Below are 24,968 nucleotides of genomic sequence, written 5' to 3'. Positions count from 1 at the left end.
TGGGAGCTGCCCTGTCACTGGGGTCAGAGAGCCCTAACCTCTGCTTCATAGACAGCACTGGGAGTTGCCCTGTCACTGGGGTCCGAGAGCCCTCACCTCTGCTGCAGAGACAGCACTGGGAGCTGCCCAGTCACTGGGGTCAGATACCCCTCACCTCTGCTTCAAAGGCAGCACTGGGAGCTGCCCTGTCACTGGGGTCAAAGACCCCCCTCACTTCTGCTGCAGAGACAGCACTGGTAGCTAGCTGCCCTGTCACTGGGGTCAGAGAGCCCTAACCTCTGCTTCATAGACAGCACTGGGAGTTGTCCTGTCACTGGGGTCCGAGAGCCCTCACCTCTGTTGCAGAGACAGCACTGGGAGTTGCCCTGTCACTGGGGTCCGAGAGCCCTCACCTCTGCTGCAGAGACAGCACTGGGAGCTGCCCAGTCACTGGGGTCAGAGACCCCTCATCTCTGCTGCAGAGACAGCACTGGAAGCTGCCCTGTCACTGGGGTCCGAGACCCCTCAACTCTGCTGCAGAGGCAGCACTGGGAGGTGCCCTGTCACTGGGGTCAGAGAGCCCTCGCCTCTGCTTCAGACACAGCACTGGGAGCTGCCCTGTCGCTGGGGTCAGAGAGCCCTCACCTCTGATTCAGAGACAGCAATGGGAGCTTCCCTTCATTGGGGTCATAGACCCCCCCACCTCTGCTTCAGAGACAGAACTGGGAGCTGCCCTGTCACTGGGGTCAGAGACGCCCCTCACCTCTGCTGCAGAGACAGCACTGGGGGCTGCCCTGTCACTGGGGACAGAGGGCCCTCACCTCTGCTTCAGAGACAGCACTGGGAGTTGCTGTGTCACTGGGGTCAGATACCCCTCACCTCTGCTACAGAGCCAGCACTGGGAGCTGCCCTGTCACTGGGGTCAGTGAGCCCTCACCTCTGCTTCAGAGACAGCACTGGGAGATGCCCTGTCGCCCTGGTCAGAGAACCCTCATCTCTGCTTTATAGACAGCACTGGGAGCTGCCCTGTCACTGGGGGTCAGAGAGCCCTCGCTTCTGCTTCAGAGACAGCACTGGGATTTGCCCTGTCACTGGGGTCAGAGACCCCTCACCTCTGCTACAGAGACAGCACTGGGAGCTGCCCTGTCAATGGGGTCGGTGAGCCCCACCTCTGCTTCAGAGACAGCACTGGGAGCTGCCCTGTCACTGGGGTCAGAGACCCTCACCTCTGCTGCAGAAACAGCACTGGGAGCTGCCCTGACACTGGGGCCAGACAGCCCACACCTCTGCTTAAGAGACAGCACTGGGAGCTTCCCTGTCACTGGGGTCAGATAACCCTCACCTCTGCTTCAGAGACAGCACTGGAGCTGATCTGTCACTGGGGTCAGAGAGCCCTCGCCTCTGCTTCAGACACAGCAATGGGAGAGGCCCTGTCGCTGGGGTCAGAGAGCATTCACCTCTGATTCAGAGACAGCACTGGGAGATTCCCTTCATTGGGGTCATAGACCCCCCCACCTCTGCTGCAGAGACATCATTGGTAGCTGCCCTGTCACTGGGGTCCGAAAGCCATCACCTCTGCTGCAGAGACAGCACTGGAAGCTGCCCTGTCACTGGGGTCAGAGACCCCTCACCTCTGCTGCAGAGACAGCACTGGAAGCTGCCCTGTCACTGGGGTCAGAGAGCCCTCACCTCTGCTTCAGACACAGCACTGGGAGCTGCCCTGTCACTGGGGTCAGAGAGCCCTCACCTCTGATTCAGAGACAGCAATGGGAGCTTCCCTTCATTGGGGTCATAGACCCCCCACCTCTGCTTCAGAGACAGCACTGGGGGCTGCCCTGTCACTGGGGACAGAGGGCCCTCGCCTCTGCTTCAGAGACAGCACTGGGAGTTGCCCTGTCACTGGGGTCAGATACCACTCCCCTCTGCTTCAGAGGCAGCACTGGGAGCTGCCCTCCCTCACCTCTGCTGCTAGTGACCCCCCTCACCTCTGCTGCAGAGGCAGCACTGGGAGCTGCCCTGTCACTGGGGTTGGAGGCGCCCGTCACCTCTGCTGCAGAGAGAGCACTGGGAGCTGCCCTGTCACTGGGGTTAGAGGCCCCCTCACCTCTGCTGCAGAGAGAGCACTGGGAGCTGCCCTGTCACTGGGATTAGAGACCCCCCTCACCTCTGCTGCAGAGACAGCACTGAGAGCTGCCCAGTCACTGGGGTTAGAGACCCCCCTCACCTCTGCTGCAGAGGCAGCACTGGGAGCTACCCTCCCTCACCTCTGCTGCTAGTGACCCCCCTAACCTCTGCTGCAGAGGCAGCACTGGGAGCTGCCCTGTCACTGGGGTTAGAGGCCCCCCTCACCTCTGCTGCAGAGAGAGCACTGGGAGCTGCCCTGTCACTGGGGTTAGAGGCCCCCCTCACCTCTGCTGCTGAGAGAGCACTGGGAGCTGCCCTGTTACTGGGGTTAGAGACCCCCCTCACCTCTGCTGCAGAGACAGCACTGGGAGCTGCCCTGTCACTGGGGTTAGAGACCCCAATCACCTCTGTTTCAGAGACAGCACTGGGAGCTGCCCTGTCACTGGGGTTAGAGACCCCCCTCACCTCTGCTGCAGAGACAGCACTGAGAGCTGCCCTGTCACTGGGGTTAGAGACCCCCCTCACCTCTGCTTCAGAGACAGCACTGGGAGCTGCCCTGTCACTGGGGTTAGAGACCCCCCTCACCTCTGCTTCAGAGACAGCACTGGGAGCTGCCCTGTCACTGGGGTTAGAGACCCCCCTCACCTCTGCTGCAGAGACAGCACCGAGAGCTGCCCTGTCACTGGGGTTAGAGACCCCCCTAGCTGCCCTCCCTCACCTCTGCTGCAGAGGCAGCACTGGGAGCTGCCATGTCACTGGGGTTAGAGGCCCCCCTCACCTCTGCTGCAGAGAGAGCACTGGGAGCTGCCCTGTCACTGGGGTTAGAGACCCCCCTCACCTCTGCTGCAGAGACAACACTGAGAGCTGCCTTGTCACTGGGGTTAGAGACCCCCTCACCTCTGCTGCAGAGGCAGCACTGGGAGCTGCCCTCCCTCACCTCTGCTGCTAGTGACCCCCCCTAACCTCTGCTGCAGAGGCAGCACTGGGAGCTGCCCTGTCACTGGGGTTAGAGGCCCCCCTCACCTCTTCTGCAGAGAGAGCACTGGGAGCTTCCCTGTCACTAGGGTTAGAGGCCCCCCTCTTCTCTGCTGCAGAGACAGCACTGGGAGCTGCCCTGTCACTGGGGTTAGAGACCACCCTCACCTCTGCTACAGAGACAGCACTGGGAGCTGCCCTGTCACTGGGGTTAGAGACCCCTCACCTCTGTTTCAGAGACAGCACTGGGAGCTGACCTGTCACTAGGGTCAGCAAGCCCTCACCTCTGCTGCAGAGACAGCTCTGGGAGCTTCCCTGTCAATGGGGGTTACAGACCCCCCACCTCTGCTTCAGAGACAGCACTGGGAGCTGCCCTGTCACTGGGGTTAGAGACCCCCTCACCTCTGCTTCAGAGACAGCACTGGGAGCTGCCCTGTCACTGGGGTTAGAGACCCCTCACCTCTGTTTCAGAGACAGCACTGGGAGCTGCCCTGTCACTGGGGTCCAAGAGCCCTCACCTCTGCTGCAGAGACAGCGCTGGGAGCTTCCCTGTCACTGGGGTTAGAGACCCCCCACCTCTGCTTCAGAGACAGCACTGGGAGCTGCCCTGTCACTGGGGTTAGAGACCCCCCTCAACCTCTGCTTCAGAGACAACACTGGGAGCTGCCCTGTCACTGGGGTTAGAGACCCCCCTCACCTCTGCTGTAGAGACAGCACTGAGAGCTGCCCTGTCACTTGGGTTAGAGACCCCCCTCACCTCTGCTGTAGAGACAGCACTGGGAGCTGCCCTGTCACTGGGGTTAGAGACCCCCCACCTCTGCTTCAGAGACAGCACAGAGAGCTGCCCTGTCACTGGGGTTAGAAACCCCCCTCACCTCTGCTGTAGGGACAGCACTGGAAGCTGCCCTGTAACTGGGTTTAGAGACCCCCCACCTCTGCTTCAGAGACAGCACTGGGAGCTGCCCTGTCACTGGGTTATAGAGCCCTCACCTTTGCTTCAGAGACAGCACTGGGAGCTGCGCTGTCACTGGGGTTAGAGACCCCCCACCTCTGCTTCAGAGACAGCACTGGGAGCTGCCCTGTCACTGGGGTCAGAGAGCCCTCACCTCTGCTGCAGAGACAGCACTGGGAGCTGCCCTGTCACTGGGTTATAGAGCCCTCACCTTTGCTTCAGAGACAGCACTGGGAGCTGCGCTGTCACTGGGGTTAGAGACCCCCCACCTCTGCTTCATAGACAGCACTGGGAGTTGCCCTGTCACTGGGGTCGGTGAGCCCTCACCTCTGCTGCAGAGACAGCACTGGGAGCTGCCCTGTCACTGGGGTTAGAGACCCCCCTCACCTCTGCTTCAGAGACAGCACTGGGAGCTGCCCTGTCACTGGGGTTAGAAACCCCCCTCACCTCTGCTGTAGAGACAGCACTGGGAGCTGCCCTGTCACTGGGTTTAGAGACCCCCCCACTCTGCTTCAGAGACAGCACTGGGAGCTGCCCTGTCACTGGGTTCATAGAGCCCTCACCTTTGCTTCAGAGACAGCACTGGGAGCTGCGCTGTCACTGGGGTTAGAGACCCACCACCTCTGCTTCAGAGACAGCACTGGGAGCTGCCCTGTCACTGGGGTCAGAGAGCCCTAACCTCTGCTTCATAGACAGCACTGGGAGTTGCCCTGTCACTGGGGTCCGAGAGCCCTCACCTCTGCTGCAGAGACAGCACTGGGAGCTTCCCTGTCAATGGGGGTTACAGACCCCCCACCTCTGCTTCAGAGACAGCACTGGGAGCTGCCCTGTCACTGGGGTTAGAGACCCCCCTCACCTCTGCTTCAGAGACAGCACTGGGAGCTGCCCTGTCACTGGGGTTAGAGACCCCTCACCTCTGTTTCAGAGACAGCACTGGGAGCTGCCCTGTCACTGGGGTCCGAGAGCCCTCACCTCTGCTGCAGAGACAGCGCTGGGAGCTTCCCTGTCACTGGGGTTAGAGACCCCCCACCTCTGCTTCAGAGATAGCACTGGGAGCTGCCCTGTCACTGGGGTTAGAGACCCCCCTCAACCTCTGCTTCAGAGACAACACTGGGAGCTGCCCTGTCACTGGGGTTAGAGACCCCCCTCACCTCTGCTGTAGAGACAGCACTGAGAGCTGCCCTGTCACTTGGGTTAGAGACCCCCCTCACCTCTGCTGTAGAGACAGCACTGGGAGCTGCCCTTTCACTGGGGTTAGAGACCCCCCACCTCTGCTTCAGAGACAGCACTGAGAGCTGCCCTGTCACTGGGGTTAGAAACCCCCCTCACCTCTGCTGTAGAGACAGCACTGGGAGCTGCCCTGTCACTGGGTTTAGAGACCCCCCACCTCTGCTTCAGAGACAGCACTGGGAGCTGCCCTGTCACTGGGTTCATAGAGCCCTCACGTTTGCTTCAGAGACAGCACTGGGAGCTGTGCTGTCACTGGGGTTAGAGACCCCCCACCTCTGCTTCAGAGACAGCACTGGGAGCTGCCCTGTCACTGGGGTCAGAGAGCCCTAACCTCTGCTTCATAGACAGCACTGGGAGTTGCCCTGTCACTGGGGTCCGAGAGCCCTCACCTCTGCTGCAGAGACAGCACTGGGAGCTGCCCTGTCACTGGGGTTAGAGACCCCCCTCACCTCTGCTTCAGAGACAGCACTGGGAGCTGCCCTGTCACTGGGGTTAGAAACCCCCCTCACCTCTGCTGTAGAGACAGCACTGGGAGCTGCCCTGTCACTGGGTTTAGAGACCCCCCACCTCTGCTTCAGAGACAGCACTGGGAGCTGCCCTGTCACTGGGTTCATAGAGCCCTCACCTTTGCTTCAGAGACAGCAGTGGGAGCTGCGCTGTCACTGGGGTTAGAGACCCCCCACCTCTGCTTCAGAGACAGCACTGGGAGCTGCCCTGTCACTGGGGTCAGAGAGCCCTAACCTCTGCTTCATAGACAGCACTGGGAGTTGCCCTGTCACTGGGGTCCGAGAGCCCTCACCTCTGCTGCAGAGACAGCACTGGGAGCTGCCCAGTCACTGGGGTCCGAGACCCCTCAACTCTGCTGCAGAGGCAGCACTGGGAGGTGCCCTGTCACTGGGGTCAGAGAGCCCTCGCCTCTGCTTCAGACACAGCACTGGGAGCTGCCCTGTCGCTGGGGTCAGAGAGCCCTCACCTCTGATTCAGAGACAGCAATGGGAGCTTCCCTTCATTGGGGTCATAGACCCCCCCACCTCTGCTTCAGAGACAGAACTGGGAGCTGCCCTGTCACTGGGGTCAGAGACGCCCCTCACCTCTGCTGCAGAGACAGCACTGGGGGCTGCCCTGTCACTGGGGACAGAGGGCCCTCACCTCTGCTTCAGAGACAGCACTGGGAGTTGCCGTGTCACTGGGGTCAGATACCCCTCACCTCTGCTACAGAGCCAGCACTGGGAGCTGCCCTGTCACTGGGGTCAGTGAGCCCTCACCTCTGCTTCAGAGACAGCACTGGGAGATGCCCTGTCGCCCTGGTCAGAGAACCCTCATCTCTGCTTTATAGACAGCACTGGGAGCTGCCCTGTCACTGGGGGTCAGAGAGCCCTCGCTTCTGCTTCAGAGACAGCACTGGGATTTGCCCTGTCACTGGGGTCAGAGACCCCTCACCTCTGCTACAGAGACAGCACTGGGAGCTGCCCTGTCAATGGGGTCGGTGAGACCCACCTCTGCTTCAGAGACAGCACTGGGAGCTGCCCTGTCACTGGGGTCAGAGACCCTCACCTCTGCTGCAGAGACAGCACTGGGAGCTGCCCTGACACTGGGGCCAGAGAGCCCACACCTCTGCCTAAGAGACAGCACTGGGAGCTTCCCTGTCACTGGGGTCAGATAACCCTCACCTCTGCTTCAGAGACAGCATTGGGAGCTGATCTGTCACTGGGGTCAGAGAGCCCTCGCCTCTGCTTCAGACACAGCAATGGGAGAGGCCCTGTCGCTGGGGTCAGAGAGCACTCACCTCTGATTCAGAGACAGCACTGGGAGATTCCCTTCATTGGGGTCATAGACCCCCCCACCTCTGCTGCAGAGACAACATTGGTAGCTGCCCTGTCACTGGGGTCCGAAAGCCATCACCTCTGCTGCAGAGACAGCACTGGAAGCTGCCCTGTCACTGGGGTCAGAGACCCCTCACCTCTGCTGCAGAGACAGCACTGGAAGCTGCCCTGTCACTGGGGTCAGAGAGCCCTCACCTCTGCTTCAGACACAGCACTGGGAGCTGCCCTGTCGCTGGGGTCAGAGAGCCCTCACCTCTGATTCAGAGACAGCAATGGGAGCTTCCCTTCATTGGGGTCATAGACCCCCCACCTCTGCTTCAGAGACAGCACAGGGAGCCGCCCTGTCACTGGGGACAGAGGGCCCTCGCCTCTGCTTCAGAGACAGCACTGGGAGTTGCCCTGTCACTGGGGTCAGATACCACTCCCCTCTGCTTCAGAGGCAGCACTGGGAGCTGCCCTCCCTCACCTCTGCTGCTAGTGACCCCCCTCACCTCTGCTGCAGAGGCAGCACTGGGAGCTGCCCTGTCACTGGGGTTAGAGGCGCCCCTCACCTCTGCTGTAGAGACAGCACTGGGAGCTGCCCTGTCACTGGTGTTAGAGACCCCCCCACCTCTGCTTCAGAGACAGCACTGGGAGTTGCCCTGTCACTGGGGTCTGAGAGCCCTCACCTCTGCTGCAGAGACAGCACTGGGAGCTGTCCTGTCACTGGGGTCCGAGACCCCTCACCTCTGCTGCAGAGACAGCACTGGGAGCTGCCCTGTCACTGGGGTCAGAGACCCCTCACCTCTGCTTCAAAGACAGCACTGGGATCTGCCCTGTCACTGGGGTCAGAGACCCCCCTCACTTCTGCTGCAGAGACAACATTGGTAGCTGCCCTGTCACTGGGGTCTGAAAGCCATCACCTCTGCTGCAGAGACAGCACTGGAAGCTGGTCTGTCACTGGGGTCTGAGACCCCTCACCTCTGCTGCAGAGACAGCACTGGGAGCTGCCCTGTCGCTGGGGTCAGAGAGCCCTCACCTCTGCTTCAAAGACAGCACTGGGAGCTGCCCTGTCACTGGGGTCAGAGACCCCCCTCACCTCTGCTGCAGAGACAACATTGGTAGCTGCCCTGACACTGGGGTCCGAGACCCCTCACCTCTGCTGCAGAGACAGCACTGGAAGCTGCCCTGTCACTGGGGTCAGAGAGCCCTCACCTCTGCTTCAGACACAGCACTGGGAGCTGCCCTGTCGCTGGGGTCAGAGAGCCCTCACCTCTGATTCAGAGACAGCAATGGGAGCTTCCCTTCATTGGGGTCATAGACCCCCCACCTCTGCTTCAGAGACAGCACTGGGGGCTGCCCTGTCACTGGGGACAGAGGGCCCTCGCCTCTGCTTCAGAGACAGCACTGTGAGTTGCCCTGTCACTGGGGTCAGATACCCCTCCCCTCTGCTTCAGAGACAGCACTGGGAGCTGCCCTGTCGCTGGGGTCAGAGAACCCTCATCTCTGCTTTATAGACAGCACTGGGAGCTGACTGTCACTGGAGTCAGAGAGTCCCCACCTCTGCTTCAGAGACAGCACTGGGAGCTGCCCTGTCACTGGGGTCAGAGACTCTCACCTCTGCTTCAGAGACAGCACTGGGAGCTGCCCTGTCACTGCGGTCAGAGAGCCCTCACCTCTGCTGTAGGGACAGTGCTGGGAGCTGTCCTGTCACTGGGGTCTGATACCCCTCACCTCTGCTTCAGAGACAGCACTGGGAGCTGCCCTGTCGCTGGGGTCAGAGAACCCTCATCTCTGCTTTATAGACAGCACTGGGAGCTGACTGTCACTGGGTTCAGAGAGCCCCCACCTCTGCTTCAGAGACAGCACTGGGAGCTGCCCTGTCACTGGGGTCAGAGACTCTCGCCTCTGCTTCAGAGACAGCACTGGGAGCTGCCCTCTCACTGGGGCCAGAGACCCTCACCTCTGCTGCAGAGACAGCACTGGGAGCTGCCCTGTCACTGGGGTCAGGGACCCTCACCTCTGCTGCAGAGACAGCACTGGGAGCTGCCCTGACACTGGGGCCAGAGAGCCCACACCTCTGCTTAAGAGACAGCACTGGGAGCTTCCCTGTCACTGGGGTCAGATAACCCTCACCTCTGCTTCAGAGACAGCACTGGGAGCTGATCTGTCACTGGGGTCAGAGAGCCCTCGCCTCTGCTTCAGACACAGCAATGGGAGAGGCCCTGTCGCTGGGGTCAGAGAGCACTCACCTCTGATTCAGTGACAGCACTGGGAGATTCCCTTCATTGGGGTCATAGACCCCCCCACCTCTGCTGCAGAGACAACATTGGTAGCTGCCCTGTCACTGGGGTCCGAAAGCCATCACCTCTGCTGCAGAGACAGCACTGGAAGCTGCCCTGTCACTGGGGTCAGAGACCCCTCACCTCTGCTGCAGAGACAGCACTGGAAGCTGCCCTGTCACTGGGGTCAGAGAGCCCTCACCTCTGCTTCAGACACAGCACTCGGAGCTGCCCTGTCGCTGGGGTCAGAGAGCCCTCACCTCTGATTCAGAGACAGCAATGGGAGCTTCCCTTCATTGGGGTCATAGACCCCCCACCTCTGCTTCAGAGACAGCACTGGGGGCTGCCCTGTCACTGGGGACAGAGGGCCCTCGCCTCTGCTTCAGAGACAGCACTGGGAGTTGCCCTGTCACTGGGGTCAGATACCACTCCCCTCTGCTTCAGAGGCAGCACTGGGAGCTGCCCTCCCTCACCTCTGCTGCTAGTGACCCCCCTCACCACTGCTGCAGAGGCAGCACTGGGAGCTGCCCTGTCACTGGGGTTAGAGGCGCCCGTCACCTCTGCTGCAGAGAGAGCACTGGGAGCTGCCCTGTCACTGGGGTTAGAGGCCCCCCTCACATCTGCTGCAGAGACAGCACTGGGAGCTGCCCTGTCACTGGAGTTAGAGACCCCCCTCACCTCTGTTTCAGAGACAGCACTGAGAGCTGCCCTGTCACTGGGGTCATCGAGCCCTCACCTCTGCTGCAGAGACAGCTCTGGGAGCTTCCCTGTCAACTGGGGTTACAGACCCCCCACCTCTGCTTCAGAGACAGCACTGGGAGCTGCCCTGTCACTGGGGTCCGTAAGCCCTCACCTCTGCTGCAGAGACAGCGCTGGGAGCTTCCCTGTCACTGGGGTTAGAGACCCCCCAACTCTGCTTCAGAGACAGCACTGGGAGCTGCCCTGTCACTGGGGTTAGAGACCCCCCTCACCTCTGCTTCAGAGACAACACTGGGAGCTGCCCTGTCACTGGGGTTAGAGACCCCCCTCACCTCTGCTGTAGAGACTGCACTGAGAGCTGCCCTGTCACTGGGGTTAGAGACCCCCCTCACCTCTGCTGTAGAGACAGCACTGGGAGCTGCCCTGTCGCTGGTGTTAGAGACCCCCCACCTCTGCTTCAGAGACAGCACTGAGAGCTGCCCTGTCACTGGGGTTAGAGACCCCCCTCACCTCTGCTGTAGAGACCGCACTGGGAGCTGTCCTGTCACTGGGGTTAGGGACCCCCCACCTCTGCTTGAGAGACAGCACTGGGAGCTGCCCTGTCACTGGGGTCATAGAGCCCTCACCTTTGCTTCAGAGACAGCACTGGGAGCTGCGCTGTCACTGGGGTTAGAGACCCCCCACCTCTGCTTCAGAGACAGCACTGGGAGCTGCTCTGTCACTGGGGTCAGAGAGCCCTAACCTCTGCTTCATAGACAGCACTGGGAGTTGCCCTGTCACTGGGGTCCGAGAGCCCTCACCTCTGCTGCAGAGACAGCACTGGGAGCTGCCCTGTCACTGGGGTCAGAGAGCCCTAACCTCTGCTTCATAGACAGCACTGGGAGTTGCCCTGTCACTGGGGTCTGAGAGCCCTCACCTCTGCTGCAGAGACAGCACTGGGAGCTGCCCTGTCACTGGGGTTAGAGACCCCCCTCACCTCTGCTTCAGAGACAGCACTGGGAGCTGCCCTGTCACTGGGGTTAGAAACCCCCCTCACCTCTGCTGTAGAGACAGCACTGGGAGCTGCCCTGTCACTGGGTTTAGAGACCCCCCACCTCTGCTTCAGAGACAGCACTGGGAGCTGCCCTGTCACTGGGTTCATAGAGCCCTCACCTTTGCTTCAGAGACAGCACTGGGAGCTGCGCTGTCACTGGGGTTAGAGACCCCCCACCTCTGCTTCAGAGACAGCACTGGGAGCTGCCCTGTCACTGGGGTCAGAGAGCCCCCACCTCTGCTTCATAGACAGCACTGGGAGTTGCCCTGTCACTGGGGTCCGAGAGCCCTCACCTCTGCTGCAGAGACAGCACTGGGAGCTGCCCAGTCACTGGGGTCAGAGACCCCTCACCTCTGCTTCAAAGGCAGCACTGGGAGCTGCCCTGTCACTGGGGTCAAAGACCCCCCTCACTTCTGCTGCAGAGACAGCACTGGTAGCTAGCTGCCCTGTCACTGGGGTCAGAGAGCCCTAACCTCTGCTTCATAGACAGCACTGGGAGTTGCCCTGTCACTGGGGTCCGAGAACCCTCATCTCTGCTTTATAGACAGCACTGGGAGCTGCCCTGTCACTGGGGGTCAGAGAGCCCTCGCTTCTGCTTCAGAGACAGCACTGGGATTTGCCCTGTCACTGGGGTCAGAGACCCCTCACCTCTGCTACAGAGACAGCACTGGGAGCTGCCCTGTCAATGGGGTCGGTGAGCCCCACCTCTGCTTCAGAGACAGCACTGGGAGCTGCCCTGTCACTGGGGTCAGAGACCCTCACCTCTGCTGCAGAGACAGCACTGGGAGCGGCCCTGACACTGGGGCCAGAGAGCCCACACCTCTGCTTAAGAGACAGCACTGGGAGCTGCCCTGTCACTGGGGTCAGATAACCCTCACCTCTGCTTCAGAGACAGCACTGGAGCTGATCTGTCACTGGGGTCAGAGAGCCCTCGCCTCTGCTTCAGACACAGCAATGGGAGAGGCCCTGTCGCTGGGGTCAGAGAGCATTCACCTCTGATTCAGAGACAGCACTGGGAGATTCCCTTCATTGGGGTCATAGACCCCCCCCACCTCTGCTGCAGAGACATCATTGGTAGCTGCCCTGTCACTGGGGTCCGAAAGCCATCACCTCTGCTGCAGAGACAGCACTGGAAGCTGCCCTGTCACTGGGGTCAGAGACCCCTCACCTCTGCTGCAGAGACAGCACTGGAAGCTGCCCTGTCACTGGGGTCAGAGAGCCCTCACCTCTGCTTCAGACACAGCACTGGGAGCTGCCCTGTCACTGGGGTCAGAGAGCCCTCACCTCTGATTCAGAGACAGCAATGGGAGCTTCCCTTCATTGGGGTCATAGACCCCCCACCTCTGCTTCAGAGACAGCACTGGGGGCTGCCCTGTCACTGGAGACAGAGGGCCCTCGCCTCTGCTTCAGAGACAGCACTGGGAGTTGCCCTGTCACTGGGGTCAGATACCACTCCCCTCTGCTTCAGAGGCAGCACTGGGAGCTGCCCTCCCTCACCTCTGCTGCTAGTGACCCCCCTCACCTCTGCTGCAGAGGCAGCACTGGGAGCTGCCCTGTCACTGGGGTTAGAGGCACCCGTCACCTCTGCTGCAGAGAGAGCACTGGGAGCTGCCCTGTCACTGGGGTTAGAGGCCCCCTCACATCTGCTGCAGAGACAGCACTGGGAGCTGCCCTGTCACTGGAGTTAGAGACCCCCTCACCTCTGCTTCAGAGACAGCACTGAGAGCTGCCCTGTCACTGGGGTGTTCGAGCCCTCACCTCTGCTGCAGAGACAGCTCTGGGAGCTTCCCTGTCAACTGGGGTTACAGACCCCCCACCTCTGCTTCAGAGAAAGCACTGGGACCTGCCCTGTCACTGGGGTCCGTAAGCCCTCACCTCTGCTGCAGAGACAGCGCTGGGAGCTTCCCTGTCACTGGGGTTAGAGACCCCCCAACTCTGCTTCAGAGACAGCACTGGGAGCTGCCCTGTCACTGGGGTTAGAGACCCCCCTAACCTCTGCTTCATAGACAGCACTGGGATTTGCCCTGTCACTGGGGTCAGAGACCCCTCACCTCTGCTACAGAGACAGCACTGGGAGCTGCCCTGTCAATGGGGTCGGTGAGACCCACCTCTGCTTCAGAGACAGCACTGGGAGCTGCCCTGTCACTGGGGTCAGAGACCCTCACCTCTGCTGCAGAGACAGCACTGGGAGCTGCCCTGACACTGGGGCCAGAGAGCCCACACCTCTGCTTAAGAGACAGCACTGGGAGCTTCCCTGTCACTGGGGTCAGATAACCCTCACCTCTGCTTCAGAGACAGCACTGGGAGCTGATCTGTCACTGGGGTCAGAGAGCCCTCGCCTCTGCTTCAGACACAGCAATGGGAGAGGCCCTGTCGCTGGGGTCAGAGAGCACTCACCTCTGATTCAGAGACAGCACTGGGAGATTCCCTTCATTGGGGTCATAGACCCCCCCACCTCTGCTGCAGAGACAACATTGGTAGCTGCCCTGTCACTGGGGTCCGAAAGCCATCACCTCTGCTGCAGAGACAGCACTGGAAGCTGCCCTGTCACTGGGGTCAGAGACCCCTCACCTCTGCTGCAGAGACAGCACTGGAAGCTGCCCTGTCACTGGGGTCAGAGAGCCCTCACCTCTGCTTCAGACACAGCACTGGGAGCTGCCCTGTCGCTGGGGTCAGAGAGCCCTCACCTCTGATTCAGAGACAGCAATGGGAGCTTCCCTTCATTGGGGTCATAGACCCCCCACCTCTGCTTCAGAGACAGCACTGGGGGCTGCCCTGTCACTGGGGACAGAGGGCCCTCGCCTCTGCTTCAGAGACAGCACTGGGAGTTGCCCTGTCACTGGGGTCAGATACCACTCCCCTCTGCTTCAGAGGCAGCACTGGGAGCTGCCCTCCCTCACCTCTGCTGCTAGTGACCCCCCTCACCTCTGCTGCAGAGGCAGCACTGGGAGCTGCCCTGTCACTGGGGTTAGAGGCGCCCGTCACCTCTGCTGCAGAGAGAGCACTGGGAGCTGCCCTGTCACTGGGGTTAGAGGCCCCCTCACATCTGCTGCAGAGACAGCACTGGGAGCTGCCCTGTCACTGGAGTTAGAGACCCCCTCACCTCTGCTTCAGAGACAGCACTGCGAGCTGCCCTGTCACTGGGGTCATCGAGCCCTCACCTCTGCTGCAGAGACAGCTCTGGGAGCTTCCCTGTCAACTGGGGTTACAGACCCCCCACCTCTGCTTCAGAGAAAGCACTGGGACCTGCCCTGTCACTGGGGTCCATAAGCCCTCAACTCTGCTGCAGAGACAGCGCTGGGAGCTTCCCTGTCACTGGGGTTAGAGACCCCCCAACTCTGCTTCAGAGACAGCACTGGGAGCTGCCCTGTCACTGGGGTTAGAGACCCCCCTCACCTCTGCTTCAGAGACAACACTGGGAGCTGCCCTGTCACTGGAGTTAGAGACCCCCCTCACCTCTGCTGTAGAGACTGCACTGAGAGCTGCCCTGTCACTGGGGTTAGAGACCCCCCTCACCTCTGCTGTAGAGACAGCACTGGGAGCTGCCCTGTCACTGGTGTTAGAGACCCCCCCACCTCTGCTTCAGAGACAGCACTGAGAGCTGCCCTGTCACTGGGGTTAGAGACCCCCCTCACCTCTGCTGTAGAGACAGCACTGGGAGCTGCCCTGTCACTGGGGTTAGGGACCCCCCACCTCTGCTGTAGAGACAGCACTGGGAGCTGCCCTGTGACTGGGGTTAGGGACCCCCCACCTCTGCTTCAGAGACAGCACTGGGAGCTGCCCTGTCACTGGGGTCATAGAGCCCTCACCTTTGCTTCAGAGACAGCACTGGGAGCTGCGCTGTCACTGGGGTTAGAGACCCCCCACCTCTGCTTCAGAGACAGCACTGGGAGCTGCTCTGTCACTGGGGTCAGAGAGCCCTAACCTCTGCTTCATAGACAGCACTGGGAGTTGCCCTGTCACTGGGGTCTGAGAGCCCTCACCTCTGCTGCAGAGACAGCACTGGGAGCTGTCCTGTCACTGGGGTCCGAGACCCCTCACCTCTGCTGCAGAGACAGCACTGGGAGCTGCCCTGTCACTGGGGTCAGAGACCCCTCACCTCTGCTTCAAAGACAGCACTGGGATCTGCCCTGTCACTGGGGTCAGAGACCCCCCTCACTTCTGCTGCAGAGACAACATTGGTAGCTGCCCTGTCACTGGGGTCTGAAAGCCATCACCTCTGCTGCAGAGACAGCACTGGAAGCTGGTCTGTCACTGGGGTCTGAGACCCCTCACCTCTGCTGCAGAGACAGCACTGGGAGCTGCCCTGTCGCTGGGGTCAGAGAGCCCTCACCTCTGCTTCAAAGACAGCACTGGGAGCTGCCCTGTCACTGGGGTCAGAGACCCCCCTCACCTCTGCTGCAGAGACAACATTGGTAGCTGCCCTGACACTGGGGTCCGAGACCCCTCACCTCTGCTGCAGAGACAGCACTGGAAGCTGCCCTGTCACTGGGGTCAGAGAGCCCTCACCTCTGCTTCAGACACAGCACTGGGAGCTGCCCTGTCGCTGGGGTCAGAGAGCCCTCACCTCTGATTCAGAGACAGCAATGGGAGCTTCCCTTCATTGGGGTCATAGACCCCCCACCTCTGCTTCAGAGACAGCACTGGGGGCTGCCCTGTCACTGGGGACAGAGGGCCCTCGCCTCTGCTTCAGAGACAGCACTGTGAGTTGCCCTGTCACTGGGGTCAAATACCCCTCCCCTCTGCTTCAGAGACAGCACTGGGAGCTGCCCTGTCGCTGGGGTCAGAGAACCCTCATCTCTGCTTTATAGACAGCACTGGGAGCTGACTGTCACTGGAGTCAGAGAGTCCCCACCTCTGCTTCAGAGACAGCACTGGGAGCTGCCCTGTCACTGGGGTCAGAGACTCTCACCTCTGCTTCCGAGACAGCACTGGGAGCTGCCCTGTCACTGCGGTCAGAGAGCCCTCACCTCTGCTGTAGGGACAGTGCTGGGAGCTGTCCTGTCACTGGGGTCTGATACCCCTCACCTCTGCTTCAGAGACAGCACTGGGAGCTGCCCTGTCGCTGGGGTCAGAGAACCCTCATCTCTGCTTTATAGACAGCACTGGGAGCTGACTGTCACTGGGTTCAGAGAGCCCCCACCTCTGCTTCAGAGACAGCACTGGGAGCTGCCCTGTCACTGGGGTCAGAGACTCTCGCCTCTGCTTCAGAGACAGCACTGGGAGCTGCCCTCTCACTGGGGCCAGAGACCCTCACCTCTGCTGCAGAGACAGCACTGGGAGATGCCCTGTCACTGGGGTCAGGGACCCTCACCTCTGCTGCAGAGACAGCACTGGGAGCTGCCCTGACACTGGGGCCAGAGAGCCCACACCTCTGCTTAAGAGACAGCACTGGGAGCTTCCCTGTCACTGGGGTCAGATAACCCTCACCTCTGCTTCAGAGACAGCACTGGGAGCTGATCTGTCACTGGGGTCAGAGAGCCCTCGCCTCTGCTTCAGACACAGCAATGGGAGAGGCCCTGTCGCTGGGGTCAGAGAGCACTCACCTCTGATTCAGAGACAGGACTGGGAGATTCCCTTCATTGGGGTCATAGACCCCCCCACCTCTGCTGCAGAGACAACATTGGTAGCTGCCCTGTCACTGGGGTCCGAAAGCCATCACCTCTGCTGCAGAGACAGCACTGGAAGCTGCCCTGTCACTGGGGTCAGAGACCCCTCACCTCTGCTGCAGAGACAGCACTGGAAGCTGCCCTGTCACTGGGGTCAGAGAGCCCTCACCTCTGCTTCAGACACAGCACTCGGAGCTGCCCTGTCGCTGGGGTCAGAGAGCCCTCACCTCTGATTCAGAGACAGCAATGGGAGCTTCCCTTCATTGGGGTCATAGACCCCCCACCTCTTCTTCAGAGACAGCACTGGGGGCTGCCCTGTCACTGGGGACAGAGGGCCCTCGCCTCTGCTTCAGAGACAGCACTGGGAGTTGCCCTGTCACTGGGGTCAGATACCACTCCCCTCTGCTTCAGAGGCAGCACTGGGAGCTGCCCTCCCTCACCTCTGCTGCTAGTGACCCCCCTCACCACTGCTGCAGAGGCAGCACTGGGAGCTGCCCTGTCACTGGGGTTAGAGGCGCCCGTCACCTCTGCTGCAGAGAGAGCACTGGGAGCTGCCCTGTCACTGGGGTTAGAGGCCCCCCTCACATCTGCTGCAGAGACAGCACTGGGAGCTGCCCTGTCACTGGAGTTAGAGACCCCCCTCACCTCTGTTTCAGAGACAGCACTGAGAGCTGCCCTGTCACTGGGGTCATCGAGCCCTCACCTCTGCTGCAGAGACAGCTCTGGGAGCTTCCCTGTCAACTGGGGTTACAGACCCCCCACCTCTGCTTCAGAGACAGCACTGGGAGCTGCCCTGTCACTGGGGTCCGTAAGCCCTCACCTCTGCTGCAGAGACAGCGCTGGGAGCTTCCCTGTCACTGGGGTTAGAGACCCCCCAACTCTGCTTCAGAGACAGCACTGGGAGCTGCCCTGTCACTGGGGTTAGAGACCCCCCTCACCTCTGCTTCAGAGACAACACTGGGAGCTGCCCTGTCACTGGGGTAAGAGACCCCCCTCACCTCTGCTGTAGAGACTGCACTGAGAGCTGCCCTGTCACTGGGGTTAGAGACCCCCCTCACCTCTGCTGTAGAGACAGCACTGGGAGCTGCCCTGTCGCTGGTGTTAGAGACCCCCCACCTCTGCTTCAGAGACAGCACTGAGAGCTGCCCTGTCACTGGGGTTAGAGACCCCCCTCACCTCTGCTGTAGAGACCGCACTGGGAGCTGTCCTGTCACTGGGGTTAGGGACCCCCCACCTCTGCTTGAGAGACAGCACTGGGAGCTGCCCTGTCACTGGGGTCATAGAGCCCTCACCTTTGCTTCAGAGACAGCACTGGGAGCTGCGCTGTCACTGGGGTTAGAGACCCCCCACCTCTGCTTCAGAGACAGCACTGGGAGCTGCTCTGTCACTGGGGTCAGAGAGCCCTAACCTCTGCTTCATAGACAGCACTGGGAGTTGCCCTGTCACTGGGGTCCGAGAGCCCTCACCTCTGCTGCAGAGACAGCACTGGGAGCTGCCCTGTCACTGGGGTCAGAGAGCCCTAACCTCTGCTTCATAGACAGCACTGGGAGTTGCCCTGTCACTGGGGTCTGAGAGCCCTCACCTCTGCTGCAGAGACAGCACTGGGAGCTGCCCTGTCACTGGGGTTAGAGACCCCCCTCACCTCTGCTTCAGAGACAGCACTGGGAGCTGCCCTGTCACTGGGGTTAGAAACCCCCCTCACCTCTGCTGTAGAGACAGCACTGGGAGCTGCCCTGTCACTGGGTTTAGAGACCCCCCACCTCTGCTTCAGAGACAGCACTGGGAGCTGCCCTGTCACTGGGTTCATAGAGCCCTCACCTTTGCTTCAGAGACAGCACTGGGAGCTGCGCTGTCACTGGGGTTAGAGACCCCCCACCTCTGCTTCAGAGACAGCACTGGGAGCTGCCCTGTCACTGGGGTCAGAGAGCCCTCACCTCTGCTTCATAGACAGCACTGGGAGTTGCCCTGTCACTGGGGTCCGAGAGCCCTCACCTCTGCTGCAGAGACAGCACTGGGAGCTGCCCAGTCACTGGGGTCAGAGACCCCTCACCTCTGCTTCAAAGGCAGCACTGGGAGCTGCCCTGTCACTGGGGTCAAAGACCCCCCTCACTTCTGCTGCAGAGACAGCACTGGTAGCTAGCTGCCCTGTCACTGGGGTCAGAGAGCCCTAACCTCTGCTTCATAGACAGCACTGGGAGTTGCCCTGTCACTGGGGTCCGAGAGCCCTCACCTCTGCTGCAGAGACAGCACTGGGAGTTGCCCTGTCACTGGGGTCCGAGAGCCCTCACCTCTGCTGCAGAGACAGCACTGGGAGCTGCCCAGTCACTGGGGTCAGAGACCCCTCATCTCTGCTGCAGAGACAGAACTGGAAGCTGCCCTGTCACTGGGGTCCGAGACCCCTCAACTCTGCTGCAGAGGCAGCACTGGGAGGTGCCCTGTCACTGGGGTCAGAGAGCCCTCGCCTCTGCTTCAGACACAGCACTGGGAGCTGCCCTGTCGCTGGGGTCAGAGAGCCCTCACCTCTGATTCAGGGACAGCAATGGGAGCTTCCCTTCATTGGGGTCATAGACCCCCCCACCTCTGCTTCAGAGACAGAACTGGGAGCTGCCCTGTCACTGGGGTCAGAGACGCCCCTCACCTCTGCTGCAGAGACAGCACTGGGGGCTGCCCTGTCACTGGGGACAGAGGGCCCTCACCTCTGCTTCAGAGACAGCACTGGGAGTTGCCGTGTCACTGGGGTCAGATACCCCTCACCTCTGCTACAGAGCCAGCACTGGGAGCTGCCCTGTCACTGGGGTCAGTGAGCCCTCACCTCTGCTTCAGAGACAGCACTGGGAGATGCCCTGTCGCCCTGGTCAGAGAACCCTCATCTCTGCTTTATAGACAGCACTGGGAGCTGCCCTGTCACTGGGGGTCAGAGAGCCCTCGCTTCTGCTTCAGAGACAGCACTGGGATTTGCCCTGTCACTGGGGTCAGAGACCCCTCACCTCTGCTACAGAGACAGCACTGGGAGCTGCCCTGTCAATGGGGTCGGTGAGCCCCACCTCTGCTTCAGAGACAGCACTGGGAGCTGCCCTGTCACTGGGGTCAGAGACCCTCACCTCTGCTGCAGAGACAGCACTGGGAGCTGTCCTGACACTGGGGCCAGAGAGCCCACACCTCTGCTTAAGAGACAGCACTGGGAGCTTCCCTGTCACTGGGGTCAGATAACCCTCACCTCTGCTTCAGAGACAGCACTGGAGCTGATCTGTCACTGGGGTCAGAGAGCCCTCGCCTCTGCTTCAGACACAGCAATGGGAGAGGCCCTGTCGCTGGGGTCAGAGAGCATTCACCTCTGATTCAGAGACAGCACTGGGAGATTCCCTTCATTGGGGTCATAGACCCCCCCCACCTCTGCTGCAGAGACATCATTGGTAGCTGCCCTGTCACTGGGGTCCGAAAGCCATCACCTCTGCTGCAGAGACAGCACTGGAAGCTGCCCTGTCACTGGGGTCAGAGACCCCTCACCTCTGCTGCAGAGACAGCACTGGAAGCTGCCCTGTCACTGGGGTCAGAGAGCCCTCACCTCTGCTTCAGACACAGCACTGGGAGCTGCCCTGTCACTGGGGTCAGAGAGCCCTCACCTCTGATTCAGAGACAGCAATGGGAGCTTCCCTTCATTGGGGTCATAGACCCCCCACCTCTGCTTCAGAGACAGCACTGGGGGCTGCCCTGTCACTGGAGACAGAGGGCCCTCGCCTCTGCTTCAGAGACAGCACTGGGAGTTGCCCTGTCACTGGGGTCAGATACCACTCCCCTCTGCTTCAGAGGCAGCACTGGGAGCTGCCCTCCCTCACCTCTGCTGCTAGTGACCCCCCTCACCTCTGCTGCAGAGGCAGCACTGGGAGCTGCCCTGTCACTGGGGTTAGAGGCACCCGTCACCTCTGCTGCAGAGAGAGCACTGGGAGCTGCCCTGTCACTGGGGTTAGAGGCCCCCTCACATCTGCTGCAGAGACAGCACTGGGAGCTGCCCTGTCACTGGAGTTAGAGACCCCCTCACCTCTGCTTCAGAGACAGCACTGAGAGCTGCCCTGTCACTGGGGTGTTCGAGCCCTCACCTCTGCTGCAGAGACAGCTCTGGGAGCTTCCCTGTCAACTGGGGTTACAGACCCCCCACCTCTGCTTCAGAGAAAGCACTGGGACCTGCCCTGTCACTGGGGTCCGTAAGCCCTCACCTCTGCTGCAGAGACAGCGCTGGGAGCTTCCCTGTCACTGGGGTTAGAGACCCCCCAACTCTGCTTCAGAGACAGCACTGGGAGCTGCCCTGTCACTGGGGTTAGAGACCCCCCTCACCTCTGCTTCAGAGACAACACTGGGAGCTGCCCTGTCACTGGGGTTAGAGACCCCCCTCACCTCTGCTGTAGAGACTGCACTGAGAGCTGCCCTGTCACTGGGGTTAGAGACCCCCCTCACCTCTGCTGTAGAGACAGCACTGGGAGCTGCCCTGTCACTGGTGTTAGAGACCCCCCACCTCTGCTTCAGAGACAGCACTGAGAGCTGCCCTGTCACTGGGGTTAGAGACCCCCCTCACCTCTGCTGTAGAGACAGCACTGGGAGCTGCCTTGTCACTGGGGTTAGGGACCCCCCACCTCTGCTTCAGAGACAGCACTGGGAGCTGCCCTGTCACTGGGGTCATAGAGCCCTCACCTTTGCTTCAGAGACAGCACTGGGAGCTGCGCTGTCACTGGGGTTAGAGACCCCCCACCTCTGCTTCAGAGACAGCACTGGGAGCTGCTCTGTCACTGGGGTCAGAGAGCCCTAACCTCTGCTTCATAGACAGCACTGGGAGTTGCCCTGTCACTGGGGTCCGAGAGCCCTCACCTCTGCTGCAGAGACAGCACTGGGAGCTGTCCTGTCACTGGGGTCAGAGACCCCTCACCTCTGCTTCAAAGACAGCACTGGGATCTGCCCTGTCACTGGGGTCAGAGACCCCCCTCACTTCTGCTGCAGAGACAACATTGGTAGCTGCCCTGTCACTGGGGTCTGAAAGCCATCACCTCTGTTGCAGAGACAGCACTGGAAGCTGGTCTGTCACTGGGGTCTGAGACCCCTCACCTCTGCTGCAGAGACAGCACTGGGAGCTGCCCTGTCACTGGGGTTAGAGGCACCCGTCACCTCTGCTGCAGAGAGAGCACTGGGAGCTGCCCTGTCACTGGGGTTAGAGGCCCCCTCACATCTGCTGCAGAGACAGCACTGGGAGCTGCCCTGTCACTGGAGTTAGAGACCCCCTCACCTCTGCTTCAGAGACAGCACTGAGAGCTGCCCTGTCACTGGGGTGTTCGAGCCCTCACCTCTGCTGCAGAGACAGCTCTGGGAGCTTCCCTGTCAACTGGGGTTACAGACCCCCCACCTCTGCTTCAGAGAAAGCACTGGGACCTGCCCTGTCACTGGGGTCCGTAAGCCCTCACCTCTGCTGCAGAGACAGCGCTGGGAGCTTCCCTGTCACTGGGGTTAGAGACCCCCCAACTCTGCTTCAGAGACAGCACTGGGAGCTGCCCTGTCACTGGGGTTAGAGACCCCCCTCACCTCTGCTTCAGAGACAACACTGGGAGCTGCCCTGTCACTGGGGTTAGAGACCCCCCTCACCTCTGCTGTAGAGACTGCACTGAGAGCTGCCCTGTCACTGGGGTTAGAGACCCCCCTCACCTCTGCTGTAGAGACAGCACTGGGAGCTGCCCTGTCACTGGTGTTAGAGACCCCCCACCTCTGCTTCAGAGACAGCACTGAGAGCTGCCCTGTCACTGGGGTTAGAGACCCCCCTCACCTCTGCTGTAGAGACAGCACTGGGAGCTGCCTTGTCACTGGGGTTAGGGACCCCCCACCTCTGCTTCAGAGACAGCACTGGGAGCTGCCCTGTCACTGGGGTCATAGAGCCCTCACCTTTGCTTCAGAGACAGCACTGGGAGCTGCGCTGTCACTGGGGTTAGAGACCCCCCACCTCTGCTTCAGAGACAGCACTGGGAGCTGCTCTGTCACTGGGGTCAGAGAGCCCTAACCTCTGCTTCATAGACAGCACTGGGAGTTGCCCTGTCACTGGGGTCCGAGAGCCCTCACCTCTGCTGCAGAGACAGCACTGGGAGCTGTCCTGTCACTGGGGTCAGAGACCCCTCACCTCTGCTTCAAAGACAGCACTGGGATCTGCCCTGTCACTGGGGTCAGAGACCCCCCTCACTTCTGCTGCAGAGACAACATTGGTAGCTGCCCTGTCACTGGGGTCTGAAAGCCATCACCTCTGTTGCAGAGACAGCACTGGAAGCTGGTCTGTCACTGGGGTCTGAGACCCCTCACCTCTGCTGCAGAGACAGCACTGGGAGCTGCCCTGTCGCTGGGGTCAGAGAGCCCTCACCTCTGCTTCAAAGACAGCACTGGGAGCTGCCCTGTCACTGGGGTCAGAGACCCCCCTCACCTCTGCTGCAGAGACAACATTGGTAGCTGCCCTGACACTGGGGTCCGAGACCCCTCACCTCTGCTGCAGAGACAGCACTGGAAGCTGCCCTGTCACTGGGGTCAGAGAGCCCTCACCTCTGCTTCAGACACAGCACTGGGAGCTGCCCTGTCGCTGGGGTCAGAGAGCCCTCACCTCTGATTCAGAGACAGCAATGGGAGCTTCCCTTCATTGGGGTCATAGACCCCCCACCTCTGCTTCAGAGACAGCACTGGGGGCTGCCCTGTCACTGGGGACAGAGGGCCCTCGCCTCTGCTTCAGAGACAGCACTGGGAGTTGCCCTGTCACTGGGGTCAGATACCCCTCACCTCTGCTTCAGAGACAGTACTGGGAGCTGCCCTGTCGCTGGGGTCAGAGAACCCTCATCTCTGCTTTATAGACAACACTGGGAGCTGACTGTCACTGGGGTCAGAGAGTCCCCACCTCTGCTTCAGAGACAGCACTGGGAGCTGCCCTGTCACTGGGGTCAGAGACTCTCACCTCTGCTTCAGAGACAGCACTGGGAGCTGCCCTGTCACTGCGGTCAGAGAGTCCTCACCTCTGCTGCAGGGACAGTGCTGGGAGCTGTCCTGTCACTGGGGTCCGATACCCCTCACCTCTGCTTCAGAGACAGCACTGGGAGCTGCCATGTCGTTGGGGTCAGAGAACCCTCATCTCTGCTTTATAGACAGCACTGGGAGCTGACTGTCACTGGGTTCAGAGAGCCCCCACCTCTGCTTCAGAGACAGCACTGGGAGCTGCCCTGTCACTGGGGTCAGAGACTCTCACCTCTGCTTCAGAGACAGCATTGGGAGCTACCCTCTCACTGAGGCCAGAGACCCTCACCTCTGCTGCAGAGACAGCACTGGGAGCTGCCCTGTCACTGGGGTCAGAGACCCTCACCTCTGCTGCAGAGACAGCACTGGGAGCTGCCCTGACACTGGGGCCAGAGAGCCCACACCTCTGCTTAAGAGACAGCACTGGGAGCTTCCCTGTCACTGGGGTCATATAACCCTCACCTCTGCTTCAGAGACAGCACTGGGAGCTGATCTGTCACTGGGGTCAGAGAGCCCTCGCCTCTGCTTCAGACACAGCAATGGGAGAGGCCCTGTCGCTGGGGTCAGAGAGCACTCACCTCTGATTCAGAGACAGCACTGGGAGATTCCCTTCATTGGGGTCATAGACCCCCCCACCTCTGCTGCAGAGACAACATTGGTAGCTGCCCTGTCACTGGGGTCCGAAAGCCATCACCTCTGCTGCAGAGACAGCACTGGAAGCTGCCCTGTCACTGGGGTCAGAGAGCCCTCACCTCTGCTTCAGACACAGCACTGGGAGCTGCCCTGTCGCTGGGGTCAGAGAGCCCTCACCTCTGATTCAGAGACAGCAATGGGAGCTTCCCTTCATTGGGGTCATAGACCCCCCACCTCTGCTTCAGAGACAGCACTGGGGGCTGCCCTGTCACTGGGGACAGAGGGCCCTCGCCTCTGCTTCAGAGACAGCACTGGGAGTTGCCCTGTCACTGGGGTCAGATACCACTCCCCTCTGCTTCAGAGGCAGCACTGGGAGCTGCCCTCCCTCACCTCTGCTGCTAGTGACCCCCCTCACCACTGCTGCAGAGGCAGCACTGGGAGCTGCCCTGTCACTGGGGTTAGAGGCGCCCGTCACCTCTGCTGCAGAGAGAGCACTGGGAGCTGCCCTGTCACTGGGGTTAGAGGCCCCCCTCACATCTGCTGCAGAGACAGCACTGGGAGCTGCCCTGTCACTGGAGTTAGAGACCCCCCTCACCTCTGTTTCAGAGACAGCACTGAGAGCTGCCCTGT

This window comes from Ambystoma mexicanum, chromosome 3q (genome assembly GCF_040938575.1).
Source record: "Ambystoma mexicanum isolate Mex_15411 chromosome 3q, UKY_AmexF1_1, whole genome shotgun sequence".
Lineage (NCBI taxonomy): Eukaryota > Metazoa > Chordata > Amphibia > Caudata > Ambystomatidae > Ambystoma > Ambystoma mexicanum.
The sequence above is the reverse complement of the archived record's forward strand: the minus strand, read 5'-3'. Positions refer to the sequence as shown.